Below are 19760 nucleotides of genomic sequence, written 5' to 3'. Positions count from 1 at the left end.
CCATCTTGAACGATGGTACCCTGAGAAATTTGTTTAGGATCTTCAAATCCAAAATTGGTCTGAAAGTTCCCTCTTTTTTGGGAACTACGAACAGATTGGAATAAAATCCCATTCCTTGTTCCTTTATCGGAACTGGGTGTATCACTCCCATCCTTAACAGGTCTTCTACACAATGTAAGAATGCCTGTCTCTTTATTTGGTTTGAGGATAAGTGAGACATGTGGAACCTTCCCCTTGGGGGTAGTTCCTTGAATTCCAGGAGATAACCTTGAGAAACTATTTCTAGCGCCCAAGGATCCTGAACATCTCTTGCCCAAGCCTGAGCAAAGAGAGAGAGTCTGCCCCCCACTAGATCCGGTCCCGGATCGGGGGCTACTCCTTCATGCTGTTTTGTTAGCAGTGGGGGGCTTCTTGGCCTGCTTACCCTTGTTCCAGCCTTGCATCGGTTTCCAGGTTGGCTTGGGTTGTGAGGCATTACCCTCTTGCTTAGAGGATGCAGAATTAGAGGCCGGTCCGTTCCTGCGAAAGGGACGAAAATTAGACTTATTTTTAGCCTTAAAAAACCTATCCTGTGGAAGGGTGTGGCCCTTTCCCCCAGTGATGTCTGAAATAATCTCTTTCAATTTTGGTCCAAATAAAGTTTTACCTTTGAAAGGGATGTTAAGCAATTTCGTCTTGGATGACACATCCGCTGACCAAGACTTTAGCCAAAGCGCTCTGCGCGCCACGATAGCAAACCCTGAATTTTTCGCCGCTAATCTAGCTAATTGCAAAGCGGCATCTAAAATAAAAGAGTTAGCCAATTTAAGTGCGTGAACTCTGTCCATAACCTCCTCATATGGAGTCTCTCTACTGAGCGACTTTTCTAGTTCCTCGAACCAGAACCACGCTGCTGTAGTGACAGGAACAATGCATGAAATTGGTTGTAGAAGGTAACCTTGCTGTACAAAAATCTTTTTAAGCAAACCTTCCAATTTTTTATCCATAGGATCTTTGAAAGCACAACTATCTTCGATAGGAATAGTAGTGCGTTTGTTTAGAGTAGAAACGGCCCCCTCGACCTTAGGGACTGTCTGCCATAAGTCCTTTCTGGGGTCGACCATAGGAAATAATTTCTTAAATATAGGGGGGGGAACAAAAGGTATGCCGGGCTTTTCCCACTCCTTATTTACTATGTCCGCCACCCGCTTGGGTATAGGAAAAGCGTCGGGGTGCACCGTAACCTCTAGGAACTTGTCCATCTTGCATAATTTCTCTGGAATGACCAAGTTGTCACAATCATCCAGAGTAGATAACACCCCCTTAAGCAGTGCGCGGAGATGTTCTAATTTAAATTTAAATGTCACAACATCAGGTTCAGCTTGATGAGAAATTTTTCCTGAATCTGAGATTTCTCCATCTGACAAAACCTCCCTCATGGCCCCTTCAGACTGGTGTGAGGGTATGACAGAACAAATATCATCAGCGCCCTCTTGCTCTTCAGTGTTTAAAACAGAGCAATCGCGCTTTCTCTGATAAGTAGGCATTTTGGATAAAATATTTGCTATGGAGCTATCCATTACAGCCGTTAATTGTTGCATGGTAATAAGCATTGGCGCACTAGATGTACCAGGGGCCTCCTGCGTGGGCAAAACTGGTGTAGACACAGTAGGAGATGATGTAGTATCATGTTTACTCCCCTCATCTGAGGAATCATCTTGGGCAATTTCATTATCTGTGGCAGTACTGTCCTTACTTTGTTTGGACGCTATGGCACAATTATCACATAAATTTAAATGGGGAGACACATTGGCTTTCATACATATAGAACATAGCTTATCTGAAGGTACAGACATGTTAAACAGGCTTAAACTTGTCAACAAAGCACAAAAAACGTTTTAAAACAAAACCGTTACTGTCTCTTTAAATTTTAAACAGAAAACACTTTATTACTGAATATGTGAAAAAGTATGAAGGAATTGTCCAAAATTTACCAAAATTTCACCACAGTGTCTTAAAGCATTAAAAGTATTGCACACCAAATTTCAGAGCTTTAACCCTTAAAATAACGGAACCGTTTTTAAATTTAACCCCTATACAGTCCCAGCTATAGTCTTTGCTGAGACCCAACCAAGCCCAGAGGGGAATACGATACCAATTGACGCCTTCTAGAAGCTTTTCCAGTAATTTGTAGATCCTCACACATGCATCTGCATGCCCTGCTCTCAAAAAACAACTGCGCAGTAATGGCGCGAAAATGAGGCTCAGCCTATAACTAGAAAGGCCCCCTGACTGGAAAAGGTGTCTAACACAGTGCCTGCCGTTATATAAACGTTCCCCAAGATTATAAATGCAAATTGTCAGCCTAAATCTGAATAATATGCCCAAATAAAGCAATCGATTTAGCCCATAAAAATGTCTACCAGTTTTTTAGCCCATATTAAGCCCTTTATTCTGTTTGTTTGACTAAGAAAATGGCTTACCGGTCCCCATGAGGGGAAATGACAGCCTTCCAGCATTACACAGTCTTGTTAGAAATATGGCTAGTCATACCTTAAGCAGAAAAGTCTGCTAACTGTTTCCCCCAACTGAAGTTACTTCATCTCAACAGTCCTATGTGGAAACAGCAATCGATTTTAGTTACTGTCTGCTAAAATCATCTTCCTCTCACAAACAGAAATCTTCATCCTTTTCTGTTTCAGAGTAAATAGTACATACCAGCACTATTTTAAAATAACAAACACTTGATAGAAGAATAAAAACTACATTTAAACATCAAAAAACTCTTAACCATCTCCGTGGAGATGTTGCCTGTGCAACGGCAAAGAGAATGACTGGGGTGGGCGGAGCCTAGGAGGGACTATATGGCCAGCTTTGCTGGGACTCTTTGCCATTTCCTGTTGGGGAAGAGAATATCCCACAAGTAAGGATGACGCCGTGGACAGGACACACCAATGTTGGAGAAACACAATTTATAACTATACGATTTTTTAAATGAGAATAGACCATTTACTAATTTGTGCTTCTTTTGTATTTCCTACTTTTTATCACAAACTAATAATAATAGTTATAATACATTGTCCTAGAATTGTTAACCTCAGTTACAAGGAATCCAATGTTGTCAGCCTTTAATAGTTTGGTCCTGTGGGTATTGTATACATAATTTACAAATAGCCTTTTTACCTTTTTTTTGTTATTTCAAATAATTGCTTTTGCCTGATAAAGCCTTCACCAATATACTGAAAATGTCAATACTGCAATAATGAATAAAGAAAAGCTATACAAACATGAGTCCACATAAGTCAACCTTCCAGTGGGGATGGGAGAAACAGAGAGAACTCAGGCCATTTGAAATGGTACTTCTGCAACTGCTTTGAATGCAATGGCCCTTTGCCTGATGCTTGCCTGAATACATTACTTCTTTAAAATGCTGAGTACAAGTACAGTGGCACAGTTACTACTCACCATGCTATTGGTTTTCCTCCTGTGCCTACAGCTGTCTTCCAAGTTGTTTGCTTAATTTAACACCTTACATTTAGTGAGGCTCTGCATCTTTATACTGTGCACCACCATCTTGGAGCTTATATTTGTTATGTAACTATTAAACTGTAAAAATGTAACTCTTCTGCTCTTTATTATGTTAGCTAAACTGAAGTGAAAGGTACAGCAATCAAAAAGCAGATCTGTGAAAGTGCACTGCTTCTGTAACAGGAAACACCAATACGTGAACTACAAGATGGCAGCACACAGTATAAAATGCAGAGCTTTAGCAGCTGGATTCTGTATTGAATTAAAATAAGAGAAAGTCTTAAAAGTGGGCTGCAGGTACAGGAGGAGATGTAATAGTATGGTGATTAGTTACCATGCTACTGTAGTTGTAAAATAACCATGCTACTGTAGTTGAACACAGCAGTTTAATGTCCATTTAAGCACTGCTGTTAAAGGAATAGTCTATTCAAAATTAAACTTTCATGATTCATATAGAGCATGCAATTTTAAGCAACTTTCTAATTTATTCCTATTATCAATTTCTCTTCATTCTCTTGGTATCTTTATTTGAAGGAGCAGGAATGTAAGCATAGGAGCCGGCCCATTTTTGATTCAGTACCTGGGTAGCACTTTCTAATTGGTATCTAAATGTAACCACCAATCAGCAAGCGCTACCCAGGTGCTGAAGCAAAAATGGTCCGGCTCCTATGCTTACATTCAAATAAAGATAGCAAGGGAACAAAGAAAAAGTGATAATAGGAGTAAATCAGAAAGTTGCTTAAAATGTCATGCTCTATCTGAATCATAAAATCAAGAAACTACAGGGAGTGCAGAATTATTAGGCAAATGAGTATTTTGACCACATCATCCTCTTTATGCATGTTGTCTTACTCCAAGCTGTATAGGCTTGAAAGCCTACTACCAATTAAGCATATTAGGTGATGTGCATCTCTGTAATGAGAAGGGGTGTGGTCTAATGACATCAACACCCTTTATCAGGTGTGCATAATTATTAGGCAACTTCCTTTCCTTTGGCAAAATGGGTCAAAAGAAGGACTTGACAGGCTCAGAAAAGTAAAAAATAGTGAGATATCTTGCAGAGGGATGCAGCACTCTTAAAATTGCAAAGCTTCTGAAGCGTGATCATCGAACAATCAAGCGTTTCATTCAAAATAGTCAACAGGGTCGCAAGAAGCGTGTGGAAAAACCAAGGCGCAAAATAACTGCCCATGAACTGAGAAAAGTCAAGCGTGCAGCTGCCAAGATGCCACTTGCCACCAGTTTGGCCATATTTCAGAGCTGCAACATCACTGGAGTGCCCAAAAGCACAAGGTGTGCAATACTCAGAGACATGGCCAAGGTAAGAAAGGCTGAAAGACGACCACCACTGAACAAGACACACAAGCTGAAACGTCAAGACTGGGCCAAGAAATATCTCAAGACTGATTTTTCGAAGGTTTTATGGACTGATGAAATGAGAGTGAGTCTTGATGGGCCAGATGGATGGGCCTGTGGCTGGATTGGTAAAGGGCAGAGAGCTCCAGTCCGACTCAGACGCCAGCAAGGTGGAGGTGGAGTACTGGTTTGGACTGGTATCATCAAAGATGAGCTTGTGGGGCCTTTTCGGTTTGAGGATGGAGTCAAGCTCAACTCCCAGTCCTACTGCCAGTTTCTGGAAGACACCTTCTTCAAGCAGTGGTACAGGAAGAAGTCTGCATCCTTCAAGAAAAACATGATTTTCATGCAGGACAATGCTCCATCACACGCGTCCAAGTACTCCACAGTGTGGCTGGCAAGAAAGGGTATAAAAGAAGAAAATCTAATGACATGGCCTCCTTGTTCACCTGATCTGAACCCCATTGAGAACCTGTGGTCCATCATCAAATGTGAGATTTACAAGGAGGGAAAACAGTACACCTCTCTGAACAGTGTCTGGGAGGCTGTGATTGCTGCTGCACGCAATGTTGATGGTGAACAGATCAAAACACTGACAGAATCCATGGATGGCAGGCTTTTGAGTGTCCTTGCAAAGAAAGGTGGCTATATTGGTCACTGATTTGTTTTTGTTTTGTTTTTGAATGTCAGAAATGTATATTTGTGAATGTTGAGATGTTATATTGGTTTCACTGGTAAAAATAAATAATTGAAATGGGTATATATTTGTTTTTTGTTAAGTTGCCTAATAATTATGCACAGTAATAGTCACCTGCACACACAGATATCCCCCTAAAATAGCTATAACTAAAAACAAACTAAAAACTACTTCCAAAAATATTCAGCTTTGATATTAATGAGTTTTTTGGGTTCATTGAGAACATGGTTGTTGTTCAATAATAAAATTAATCCTCAAAAATACAACTTGCCTAATAATTCTGCACTCCCTCTAGAGAGACGCACTCACTGAGACAGAACAATAGCTAGAAAAACTTCTGTGCTTGTCCACAAGGCAGTGGTACTTAGGGTGCAGTCTCTTTTTGCACACTATGCCATTTCACAGAGAAAAAATATCCTGTAGCATATCAGTCTGATTCTGCCCAATGATAGTCCAGCACTGAAATACCAGGCAATTCTTCTCTGAACGAGACAAACAACAAACCCCAGACGTACGTTTCGGCCTCTCTTGGGCCTCGTTAGTGAGGTGCAGTTGCATATCTCTAGAGCATGTGTGCAAGGAATCAACGTCTGGTTTCCCCCTTTTACTCTTAGAAAGACCTAAGAGCAATTTACATAAAATCAAGAAAATAGAGAGACGCACTCACTGAGACAGAACAATAGCTAGAAAAACTTCTGTGCTTGTCCACAAGGCCAGTGCCACTCAGGGTGCAGTCTCATTTTGCACACTATGCCTTTTCACAGAGAAAAAATATCCTGTAGCATATCAGTCTGATCCTGCCCAATGACAGTCCAGCACCGAAATGCCAGGCAATTATTCTCTGAACAAGACAAACAACAAACCCCAGGCGTACGTTTCAGCCTCTCTTGGGCCTCATCAGTGAGGTGCAGTTGCATATCTCTAGAGCATGTGTGCAAGGAGTCCACGTCTGGTTTCCCCCTTTTATTCTTAGAAAGACCTAAGAGCAATTTACATAAAATCAAGAAAATAGAGAGACGCACTCACTGAGACAGAACAATAGCTAGAAAAACTTCTGACTTTTAAATGCAGTAGGAAAAAAATTTTTTTTCTTTATAATCCAAGAAAGTTCAAGTACAATAATAAAAATAAAATACAAAGTGATATAAAATCAGACTACCTGCCTGAGGAAACAGCGTGGTTAGCGTTCGTTTCGGCCTCTCTTGGGCCTCATCAGTGAGGTGCAGTTGCATATCACTAGAGCATGTGTGCAAGGAATCAACGTCTGGTTTCCCCCTTTTACTCTTAGAAAGACCTAAGAGCAATTTACATAAAATCAAGAAAATTGCTCTGGGGTCTCCCTAAGAGTAAAAGGGGAAACCAGACGTGGACTCCTTGCACACATGCCCTTAGAGAGATGCGACTGCACCTCACTGACGAGGCCTAAAGAAGGCCCGAAACGATCGTCTGGGGTTGTTTTTTTCTCTTGTTCAGAGAAGAATTGCCTGGTATTTCGGTGCTGGACTGTCATTTGGCAGGGTCAGGCTGATATGCTACAGGATATTTTTCTCTGAGAAGGGGCATAGTGTGCTAAAAGAGTATGCATCCTGAGTGGCACTGAAAATGAACAGGCACAGAAGTTTTTCTTGCTTTGTTCTGTCTCAGCTGAGTGCATCTCTCTCTCTCTTTTTATATCTATCTGAATCATGAATGTTTAATTCTGAAAAAAATATCCCTTTAAAATCAAGAATATTGTTTCCATATTGTTAATAATAATAATAATAATAATAATTCTAATGGCAGCAATGATAATGGTACTACTACTAGTACTACTACTACTACTGATACTAACAATAATAGTAACAATACTAAGAATAATAATATTAACACTAAAAGTAACAATACTACAACTACTAAAAATAATAGTTAACCTCACTTTAAAACCAAAGCTTTTGCTTCTAAAGATATATCTGACTGGAAGAATTATTTTAATTATTTATCATGTAGTAATCATTATTATTGTGGTCTTGTAAACAGACTGGGAAAAAAGAATAAAGCCGGTTAAGTTTTGAAATGAACCTCAAAGTGTTGTCAGCAAACCACTGCTGTGCCAAACAATATCAGTTTCAGACAAAGTTTTCAAAAGCTTTTAATAGTTTCAGATGTTTAAAATTCTCAGCAAGTCATGTAAATCCATCAGCTATATTATCTTGGATGTAAGATACAATAGAAGACATAAAGGTATTAATATTGGCCTACACATCAATGACAAAAACTCTGACTTAATTAGACCATTTAATAAACGCAATACTTTTTTACTTTAATGAAGTTTCATAAGAACGACTTTATGAAAAAAAATGCAATGTCATTTGCATTTCTTTTTAATTGCTCTGGAAAGAACATAAAAAGATTAAGGAGCCAAGAGAGCTTATTAAAACTGAAATGAGGGCAAGTGATAGATGAATTATATATCATTTTATTTCCTTGAGATATTCATGTTTCTTTTTAATGTTATAAAAGTATTTGATATATTTGGTAATATACAATGTAAAAATGCATTTGAAATTTGTAGAAATTCCTATAATCAATATTTCTCTTTTGATTTAAACATTGTAGGTTACAAAAAAAGTCAGAAAGCAGGGTCTGACAAACTTTCAATCTGATTTCATTGGCGTTATTCTTAGGATCTCTATCAGCATAATAGTATGAATTAAATTGATGGATAAAAAGTCATCTGTGCTCATTTGTGGCTCATGGAGTAGAAGATTTTCTCAAAATAGGCTATAGAATTCTGGATACTAGAAAAAAACATATTTACGTAAAAAGTATTCAAAGTTTTGGATGAAAGGACAACTAAAACTTATAAAACTTAATAACCTCAATAAAGATAGTTCAGAAAAGCAAAGGGAGGGAGTGTTATAAACTTGCAAACATATTTTGAGAGTTTAGAAGGCTGAGAAAAAAAAAATGGTTTAAAGAAAGGAAATTAACAGACCAAAATATCATAATTTCAATTTTGAGGATAGCGGGAGTGGGAGTAATCATCTAAATCACTTCTTTGCATAATGGATACTTAAACCTTGGAACAGACAACAGGGAGAAGTTCAGAGTTTAAACACAGTAAGTACTGTTGCGAACGTCTGTTACTCATTAAGCTGAGGATTAATTAAATTGTACTCAATTTCTTTTTTCTATCGTGTATATGAAAAAGCAACAATTAAACATGGTAGATTCTTCTCCTTCTTTTTCTTATTATTACATGAAAAAGCAGTTTAACCCCTTAACGACCGAGGATGTGCCAGGCACATCCTACAAAAACGGTTGTTAACGACCAAGGACGGGCCTGGCACATCCTCAGGGGTTTTAAGCTCTTTCAGGGTATTGCAGCGATGCCTCGATATTGTGACATCATGCACTAACCTTTGGTAAGCAACCAATGCACTCTGTGGCCCTCTCTGCATCAGCCAGCAATGGTGCCGATAGTTGGTGGTGTGGGAGGGACAGGGGGTAGGTGGGTGGGCGGACCATCACTTGAGGGGGCGAGAGGAGGGTGGGAGGAGGTGTGAGGGGCGGGAGCGGGTGGGAGGGGGCAGGAGCTGTTAGGTCCGCTATGCTACGGAAAAGGTTTAGTAAGTGGGAAGGAGGGAGAGGGGAGATAAGTGTTGGAAAATGGGAGCTACACTACAGAAAAAAATGTTTTTTTTTTAGTTTTTTTAAAAACGCCTACCTAAGATGGTGGCAAATAGGTAGAGGAGGAGGGTTAGAGTGCTGTTTGGGGGGATCAGGGAGGTTGGGGGGTAAGGGGGGATTCTACACGGCATAAAATGTATAGAAAAAAACTACAAAAAAACTTTTATTTCTATACTGACAGATTTTCTGCCAGTACCTAAGATGGGGGTGACCTTTGTGGGGTGGGGGAGGGAAGAGAGCTGTTTGAGAGGGATCAGGGAGTGTCAGGTGGGAGGGTAATCTATACACTAAAGCTAAAATTAACCCTACAAGCTACCTAATTAACCCCTTCACTGCTGGGCATAATACAAGTGTGGTGTGCAGCAGCATTTAACGGCCTTCTAATTACCAAAAAGCAATACCAAAGCCATATATGTCTGCTATATCTGAACAAAGGGGATTACAGAGTAGCATTTACAACCATGTGTGCCATAATTGCAATAGCTGTTTGTAAATAATTTCAGTAAGAAACCTAAAATTTGCTGAAAAAGTTTTTTTTATCGCATTTGGCGGTGAAATGGTGGCATGAAATATAACAAAATGGGCCTAGATCAATACTTTGTGTTGTCTACTAAAAATATATATATACATGTGAAGGGTTATTCAGGAATTCCTGACAGATATCAGTGTAACAATGTAACTTTTGCTAATTTTGAAAAAAAAAATGGTTTGGAAATAGCAAAGTGCTACTTGTACTTATTGATCTATAACTTGAAAAAAAAGCAAAGAACATGTAAACATTGGGTATTTCTAAATTAAGGACAATATTTAGAAATTATTTAGCACCTGTGTTTTCTGGTGGTTATAGATGTGTAACAGATTTTGGGGGTCAAAATGAGAAAATGTGTGTTTTTTTCAATTTTTTCATCATATTTTATAAAAAATTTTATAGTAAAATGTATGATGGGAAGAGAATGGCAGCACAGTTCTGAAGCTCCAACATAACCGACCTCCTACAGGCAAACTATGAGCTCTCTATGCCCAAGAATGACTTACTAAATTAGGGGAATGGACTTGGATTCTCCACTGGTGGCTTAGTGCAGGATAAAGGAGTTGTTGAGTGCCCGTACATGAAACTCCGATTAAATTGAAGCCAGGGCCTAAGTGAGCCTCGACAAAAAGTTGGAAGCTTACGCCATACCAAGTAGAGCCTCAGATCCGAGGCGGTGACATTACACCCAGAGCAGCAGGATCAATCTTGGCAAATTCTAGTCGTCAATAGGTGCCGCACGATTCTTAAACAGCACAGAACCACCTGTGATACAAAGGAGCCAGTGTGGTGGACAAGGTATGCAGCGGATTGCCTAAAAAATTGAAATGCGAGCCTAGACTAGTACACTCAAACGGACTACTCTGGAAAAACAGCCTAAGGGAAGAAGGGTCGCGGGGTCAGGCCATAAAGGTAATTATTATAAATTTTATGTTTGGGAAAGTGAAAGGGCACTCTAAGGCTTAGGTTCTTGACATGGACTAAAAGGGAGTGTTTCATATATAACAGCGATGAAAAGGATCAGTGACAGTGTAAACAACCTAGGTTACTGATGGGATATAACCTTATGCGTGGAGGTGTTTATACTAAACATAAGGGCTTTTCAGTTTAAAGGAATAGACTCTGTTTATATATAAGAACATACTGTCTGGAGGATAAGGTCTCAAATCAAGCAGCTACATCTGAGATTACATCTCTTACTATTGGGACTTGCATACTCTGTTTACCATGGCTTCTAAGAAATTGGCCAAACATGATAAAATGGCCAAAGCAAATATTCCCCAAGCATCAAAAGTGGATACTATTTTTAAAGCAACAGACTCCTCATTACTAAATCAAACATCACCTTTAAAACAAATGTCTAACACCTCTGAATTAAATGTCTCTATTAACTAAAGCAGACCTACAGGCTTTGCCTTCTAAGGCTGACATTAAAACACTTTTTAAAGAAATTAATCAAGTAAAACAATGTATTAAGAATCAGCTTTCTACTGTGGAAAAATACATAACTGAAGTAGGTAACAGGGTGGCACAATAAAGACAATGAAACATTTACCAATACTATTGATTTTGTCATTACAATTACGCCAGCAAGGGGAGGCGCTTACAACATTACAAAATCAAGTAGAAGACATGGAAAACAGAATTAGGGGGATCCCAGAGAATATTTCATCAGTAAATTTATTGCACTATCTTCTTCAATTCTTGAATGCTGCCACAGAGTGATAAGACCTAGACACAAAACTGGAGACCCCCCTAGGGATGTTATTATCAAATTTGCACATTATAAGGATAAAGATCTTATTCTACAAGCGGCAAGAAAAAGTCAAAATACCATATATGAAGACCAGGCCTTACAGATCTTCACAGATTTATGCCCAAGGACTTTGCAAAAAAGAAAAGAACTTAGATTTCTTACTTTACACCTTCGTCAACTCAGTATTCCCTGTAGATGGGGTTTTCCCTTTGATCTTAAAGCTACATCAAATGGGAAGTCTGCTACCTTACACACACTGGAAGATATTGACACTTTTTGCACCACTTTGAAAATCAATCCCCCCTCACTTCCTTCACTGAAAAATCTAGAAAAAGCAGTTACAGACCCTGCCCAACAGAAACTGGTCCCAGATGGGCCACAAAGCCTACAATGGACTAAACTTCCTTATAAAAGACAAAAGCAACAAGATAATGTTATAATACATAAATAAGCAGCCGTTACTTTAAATATTTGATTAGGCTTGCTGAACAAATTATTGCAAATGTGTTATTAAAACCACAATAAGATATGCTGTTAAAAGATGACATTTATAGAATGTATAAAATCTGTTAGTTTTTTTTTTTTGGTTGCTTAAAATAAGCAGAATGTTTTTTTTCTTCACATGGGGGTATATAAATAAGCAAGTTGCATATAGCAAATAATTCATATTTGGGTTTATTTTTGCTCTTTTTCTTAGTAATAAGCTGTTTGATTTTTAAAAGGAAAAAGCACATTTAAGGTCACGGTTTATTTATTTATTTATTTATTTGTTTTTATATGTTGTACACGAAGGTTAAAAAATTTAAAATTTAAAACAATAATGAATTTTTAGGATATATTTGTATGTATATGAAGTTTGGTTATTTTTATCACATGATGTTGGTGTATGTCAAATGTTTAATAATGCCCTATTGGACACATTAGTAAATTTTCATTTGATCACTAGAGTATATATAATATAATTCTTATTATTTTTATTTTTTTTTGCTCTTTTTCTTAGCAATAAGCAGTTTGATTTTTAAAAAAAGGAAAAAAGCACACTTATGGTCACAGTTAATATTTTTTTTCCTTTTTTTTTATTTTTATTTTGTATTTTTATTATTATATGTTGTACACAAAGATTAAAAATCTTACATTTAGAATAATAATGCATTTTTAGAATATATTTTGTATGTATATGGAGTTTGATTCTTTTATGATGTTGGTGTATGTCAAATTTTTAGTTGTGAACAATCATGCACTTTTTGAACATATTAGTACATTTTTATTTAATCCCTAGAGAACTTATAATATATTTTTTTGTAAATGAATTTTTAAACACAGCAAGTCAATTATGACAGTTTTAAAATTGTTTAAATAACTTTGTGGTAGGTTAAGTAATAGTATAATGCAAATAACTCACACTTTCCCACACCTTTAATTAGGAAGTGGAAGACTAGAAAGGAAATAACATAAAAAAATCTAGGTTCAAGATACGTTATTAATTGCTAAATATTAGCATTTTTAGGGTATGAAAGCTATATTATGCATTAGAATATTACTTAAAATAAGATTTAAGCAAATAGGGAACTGTTTAGGATACTTCTTTACCTCTCAGTGTATTTATAAGAGGAATAAGGATATTTTACAGAGACTTATCGATTACAATACAGATATATAGACGTATTTTAGTAAAAAAAAAAGCAATTTTTTAAGAAAGTTACCAACGGAATATTAGATATATGTAAAGGAACTTAAATAATAGGTGGAGAATGTAATCTCCCTTTATAACTTATGATGGACTGCTCCAAATCAAAAAGTAATATTTCTAAACATATAATCAAGTCAGTGAAAACCAATCTCCTTTCCCTATCTTTGATAGACATTTGGAGGTCTTTACATCCTTCTAGAAAAGATTTTACTTTTTATTCAGCACCCCAACAATCATACTTGCGTATTGATTATTTTATTTTAGATCAGAATAGTTATTCATTAGTTTAAGTTGCAAAATTTAAAAACATATCATGGTCAGACCATTCATTAATACCTATCGGCTAGATTTAGAGTTGGGCGGTAGCCGTCAAAACCAGCGTTAGAGGCTCCTAACGCTGGTTTTTACCGCCCTCTGGTATTTGGAGTCAGTCAGGAAAGGGTCTAACGCTCACTTTGCAGCCGCGACTCTTCCATACCGCAGATCCCCCTACGCCATTTGCGTAGCCTATCTTTTCAATGGGATCTTCCTAACGCCGGTATTTAGAGTCTTGGCTGAAGTGAGCGTTAGAAATCTAACGACAAAACTCCAGCCGCAGAAATAAGTCATTAGTTAAGAGCTTTCTGGGCTAACACCGGTTTATAAAGCTCTTAACTACTGTGCTCTAAAGTACACTAACACCCATAAACTACCTATGTACCCCTAAACCGAGGTCCCCCCACATCGCTGTCACTCTATTAAAATGTTTTAACCCCTAATCTGCCGACCGCACACCGCTGCCACCTACGTTATCCCTATGAACCCCTAATCTGCTGCCCCTAACCCCGCCGACCCCTATATTATATTTATTAACCCATAATCTGCCGCCCCCAACGTCGCCGCCACCTACCTACAATTATTAACCCCTAATCTGCCGACCGTAGCTCACCGCTACTATAATAAAGTTATTAACCCCTAATCCGCCTCACTCCCGCCTCAATAACCCTATAATAAATAGTATTAACCCCTAATCTGCCCTCCCTAACATCGCCAACACCTAACTTCAAGTATTAACCCCTAATCTGCCGACCGGAGCTCACCGCTACTATAATACATTTATTAACCCCTAAAGCTAAGTCTAACCTTAACCCTAAAACCCCCCTAAGTTAAATATAATTTAAATCTAACGAAATAAATTAAATCTTATTATATAAATTATTCCCATTTAAAGCTAAATACTTACCTGTAAAATAAACCCTAATATAGCTACAATATAAATTATAATTATATTGTAGCTATTTTAGGATTAATATTTATTTTACAGGCAACTTTGTAATTATTTTAAACAGGTACAATAGCTATTAAATAGTTAAGAACTATTTAATAGCTAAAATAGTTAAAATAATTACAAAATTACCTGTAAAATAAATCCTAACCTAAGTTACAATTAAACCTAACACTACACTATCAATAAATAAATTAAATAAAATACCTACAATTATCTACAATTAAACCTAACAATACACTATCAATAAATTAATTAAATACAATACCTACAATTAAATACAATGAAATAAACTAACTAAAGTACAAAAAATAAAAAAGAACTAAGTTACAAAAAATAAAAAAATATTTACAAACATTAGAAAAATATTACAACAATTTTAAACTAATTACACCTACTCTAAGCCCCCTAATAAAATAACAAAGACCCCCAAAATAAAAAAATGCCCTACCCTATTCTAAATTAAAAAAGTTCAAAGCTCTTTTACATTACCAGGTTTGTGGGGCATGCCCCAAAGAATTCAGCTCTTTTGCCTGTAAAAAAAAGCATACAATACCCCCCCCAACATTCCAACCCACCACCCACATACCCCTAATCTAACCCAAACCCCCCTTAAATAAACCTAACACTAACCCCTTGAAGATCTCCCTACCTTGTCTTCACCTCACCAGGTTCAGCGATCCGTCCAGAAGAGGGTCCGAAGTCTTGATCCAAGCGGCGGCTGAAGAACTCCATCATCGGGCTGAAGTCGGAAGTCCATCATCGGGATGAAGTCTTCTATCAAGCGGCATCTTCAATCTTCTTTCTTCCGGAGTGGAGCGGAGCCATCTTCCCAGCCGACGCGGATCCAACCTCTTCAACCGACGCCTACTCGCCGAATGACGGTTCCTTTAAATGACGTCATCCAAGATGGCGTCCCTCGAATTCCGATTGGCTGATAGGATTCTATCAGCCAATCGGAATTAAGGTAGGAATATTCTGATTGGCTGATGGAATCAGCCAATCAGATTCAAGTTCAATCCGATTGGCTGATCCAATCAGCCAATCAGATTGAGCTCGCATTCTATTGGCTGATCTGAACAGCTAATAGAATGCGAGCTCAATCTGATTGGCTGATTGGATCAGCCAATCGGATTGAACTTGAATCTGATTGGCTGATTCCATCAGCCAATCAGAATATTCCTACCTTAATTCCTACCTTAATTCTGATTGGCTGATAGAATACTATCAGCCAATCGGAATTCGAGGGACGCCATCTTGGATGACGTCATTTAAAGGAACCGTCATTCGGCGAGTAGGCGTCGGTTGAAGAGGTTGGATCCGCGTCGGCTGGGAAGAAGATGGCTCCGCTCCGGAAGAAAGAAGATTGAAGATGCCGCTTTATAGAAGACTTCATCCCGATGATGGACTTTCGACTTCAGCCCAATGATGGAGTTCTTCAGCCGCCGCTTGGATCAAGACTTCGGACCCTCTTCTGGACCGATCGCTGAACCCGGTGAGGTGAAGACAAGGTAGGGAGATCTTCAGGGGCTTAGTGTTAGTTTTATTTAAGGGGGGTTTGGGTTAGATTAGGGGTATGTGGGTGGTGGGTTGTAATGTTGGGGGGGGTATTGTATGTTTTTTTTTACAGGCAAAAGAGATGAATTCTTTGGGGCATGCCCCGCAAAGGGCCCTTTTCAGGGCTGGTAAGGTAAAAGAGCTTTGAACTTTTTTAATTCAGAATAGGGTAGGGCATTTTTTTATTTTGGGGGTCTTTGTTATTTTATTAGGGGGCTTAGAGTAGGTGTAATTAGTTTAAAATTGTTATAATATTTTTCTAATGTTTGTAAATATTTTTTTATTTTTTGTAAATTAGTTCTTTTTTATTATTTGTACTTTAGTTAGTTTATTTCATTGTATTTAATTGTAGGTATTTTATTTAATTAATTTATTGATAGTGTAGTGTTAGGTTTAATTGTAACTTAGGTTAGGATTTATTTTACAGGTAATTTTGTAATTATTTTAACTAGTTTAGCTATTAAATAGTTATTAACTATTTAATAGCTATTGTACCTGTTTAAAATAATTACAAAGTTGCCTGTAAAATAAATATTAATCCTAAAATAGCTACAATATAATTTATATTGTAGCTATATTAGGGTTTATTTTACAGGTAAGTATTTAGCTTTAAATAGGAATAATTTATATAATAAGAGTTAATTTATTTCGTTAGATTTAAATTATATTTAACTTAGGGGGGTGTTAGTGTTAGGGTTAGACTTAGCTTTAGGGGTTAATCCATTTATTAGACTAGCGGCGAGATCCGATCGGCAGATTAGGGGTTAATTATTGTAGGTAGCTGGCGGCGACATTGTGGGGGGCAGATTAGGGGTTAATAAATATAATATTGGGGTTGGCGGTGTTAGGGGCAGCAGATTAGGGGTACATAGGTATAATGTAGGTTGCGGCGGTATGTGGAGCGGAAGATTAGGGGCTAAAAAAAATATGCAGGTGTCAGCGATAGCGGGGGCGGCAGATTAGGGATTAATAAGTGTAAGGTTAGGGGTGTTTAGACTCGGGGTTCATGTTAGGGTGTTAGGTGCAGACATAGGAAGTGTTTCCCCATAGTAAACAATGGGGCTGCGTTAGGAGCTGAATGCTGCTTTTTGCAGGTGTTAGGTTTTTTTTCAGCTCAAACTGCCCCATTGTTTTCTATGGGGGAATCGTGCACGAGCACGTTTTTAAGCTGGCCGCGTCCGTAAGCAACGCTGGTATTTAGAGTTGCAGTGGCGGTAAATATGCTCTATGCTCCCTTTTTTGGAGCCTAACGCAGCCATTCTGTGAACTCTAAATACCAGCGGTATTTAAAAGGTGAGGGGGAAAAAAAGTACGCGTAGCTAACGAACCCCTTTGGCCGCAGAACTCTAAATCTAGCCGTATGTGTTTGAAATGGCCTGATATGCCAATAACACCATATCTGTGGCGATTAGACAATAGTCTTTTAAATAATGCACAAATTAAATATTCTATTCGTAATTCTTTGGAAACATATTTTATATTTAATCTTTGTGAAGATACATCAACTAATATATGGCTGGAAGCCCACAAACAGGTCATACAAGAAGACCTTATTAAACATCAGGCGATAATTAATAAAAGAATGAGAGAACTTTACCCAGATCATATGAAGTCCCTCCAAAAAGCAGAAGCTGTTCATAAAAGAGACCATTATAATAAACAAAAAACTAATTATGTTAGGGAGGCACAGGAAAATCTTAAAACCTTTTTAAACAAAGGAGCTCAACGTTGAGCACTGTTTCTAAAAAAAAGTTTTTTTTAATGGAGGCAACAGATCAGGTAGATTATTAGCAAGAGCATTAAAAAAAAGATCATTACAAACATATATCTCAAAATTAATAGATGAACAAGGCAATCATATAGAAGGAAGCCAGGATATCGCTAACAAATGTAAAAATTATAAGCAATAGCTATATAATCTTAATTTACAAAACAATTCTCAAATACATCTAAAAGAGAAAACTATGTATATTAATGAAACAGTAGTACCTACTATTTCGGAATCTTAAAAAATTCTATTAGAAGAACAGTTTTCTTTACAAGAGATTACACAGACTATCAAAAATCTATCTTTAGGCAAAAGCCTAGGCCCAGGTGGGCTCAGCTCATACTATTATAAGACTTTTTCAGATATCCTTGCCCCGAAACGTCTTACTTTATTTAAATTTGTTTAATTCAGAATCCTCCTTTCTAAAAGAGATGCTAGAAGCTAGGATTATAGTTTTACCCAAACCTAGTAAAGATCATAATACACCAGCACATTTTAGACCCATTTCACTTTTAAATAACAATATAAAAATATATGCTAAACTTATCTCTAGTAGAATAAATAAAGTCCTACCTAATATTATTAATATCGATCAAGTAAGATTTGTACCAAGTCAAGAAGCGAGAGACAATACCATCAAAGTCCTACATATAATAAAATGTGCAAAAATACACAAGATCCCTCTATTAACATTCTCAATAGATGCCGAGAAGGCGTTTGACCAGCTTAACTGGTCATTTTTGCAATTAACGCTTACAAATTTGGATTGGGGACAGAATTATCCAACATATATCTTATCTTTACACATACCCATCTGCAAAAGTAAAAGTTAACAGGATAATTTCAGATTAATTTAACATTTATAATGGCACACGGCAAGGCTGCCCCCTGTCCCCTTTACTTTTTGTCATTTCAATGGAGATCTTAGCAGCAAGAATTTGTTTCAATATAAATGTTAACGGTCTAACAATAAGGAAACAGGAATATAAGATATCGTTGTACACCGATGTTGTTTTATTAACAATGACGGACCCAGTCAGGTCAATTAACAACCTAGAAACAATTTTCAAAGAATTTGGGAACTACTCAAATTTTCATATTAATAATAGAAAATCTGAAGCCATTGGTATTTCGATTTCCCCACAGGAATATAAGGATTGTAAATTACATAGCCCATACACCTGGAAGGAAGCTTCCTTAAAATACCTGGGGGTGTATTTGTCAGCAGGCGACACACAACTGTTTGCCAGAAATGTATCTAAATTATTCTCCAATCTTCAACAAGATTTTAAATCATAGAAACCAAAACCATTACCATGGCTGGGTCGCATACATGCTATAAAGATGAATATTCTCCCACATATCTTATATATATTTCAAACAGTACCTATGAATCTCCCAAACACCCTTTGTCATAATCTCCATAAAATAATTACCTCTTTTATCAGGATTAAGGCTGCTATATTATATATCCCTAAAAAAGGGAGGTCTAGGAGTCCCAAATATTAAGAACTATTATAGAGCAGTCACATTACAAAGGATTCTAGACTGGCATATTAATTGTAATAATAAAGCTTGGATACCCTTAGAAACTAATTTAATAGCCCAACAACCAATTAATAAACTCATCGAGACTCCAATGGAAAGCAGACCCTCAAATATTAAAAGTTTCACTATGATTTCTCATACATTTAAACAATGGGATAAGATTCTTTCGGCATACCCTAACATTTCAACTACTCCTTCCCCATTACTTCCAATTCCCATTAATGCTGAATTTCAGGGGGGGTCTTATCCCTTGTAACCTATTAAAATCACAAGATACGACTCCTTTGGTCAACTTGATAAATCAGGGAAAGCTTAAACCACAACAGAACCTTAAGGATCTGGTGGAGGGAACCTATTCCAAATGGCTAAAATATTTACAATTACACATTTTTTTAGAGTGCCATCCAAAAAGGGTAAAC

General features: G+C 37.3%; 1 protein-coding gene across 1 annotated transcript in view; it reads right to left on the bottom strand.

Annotated features, from left to right (window-relative positions):
- Positions 1-19760, bottom strand: part of IL1RAPL1 (interleukin 1 receptor accessory protein like 1) — a 1236367-nt gene that overhangs the window by 992275 nt on the left and 224332 nt on the right. The gene's annotated exons all lie outside the window — the stretch shown is intronic.

This window comes from Bombina bombina, chromosome 3 (assembly GCF_027579735.1).
Source record: "Bombina bombina isolate aBomBom1 chromosome 3, aBomBom1.pri, whole genome shotgun sequence".
NCBI classification, from domain to species: Eukaryota; Metazoa; Chordata; class Amphibia; order Anura; family Bombinatoridae; genus Bombina; species Bombina bombina.
The sequence above is the reverse complement of the archived record's forward strand: the minus strand, read 5'-3'. Positions and strand labels throughout refer to the sequence as shown.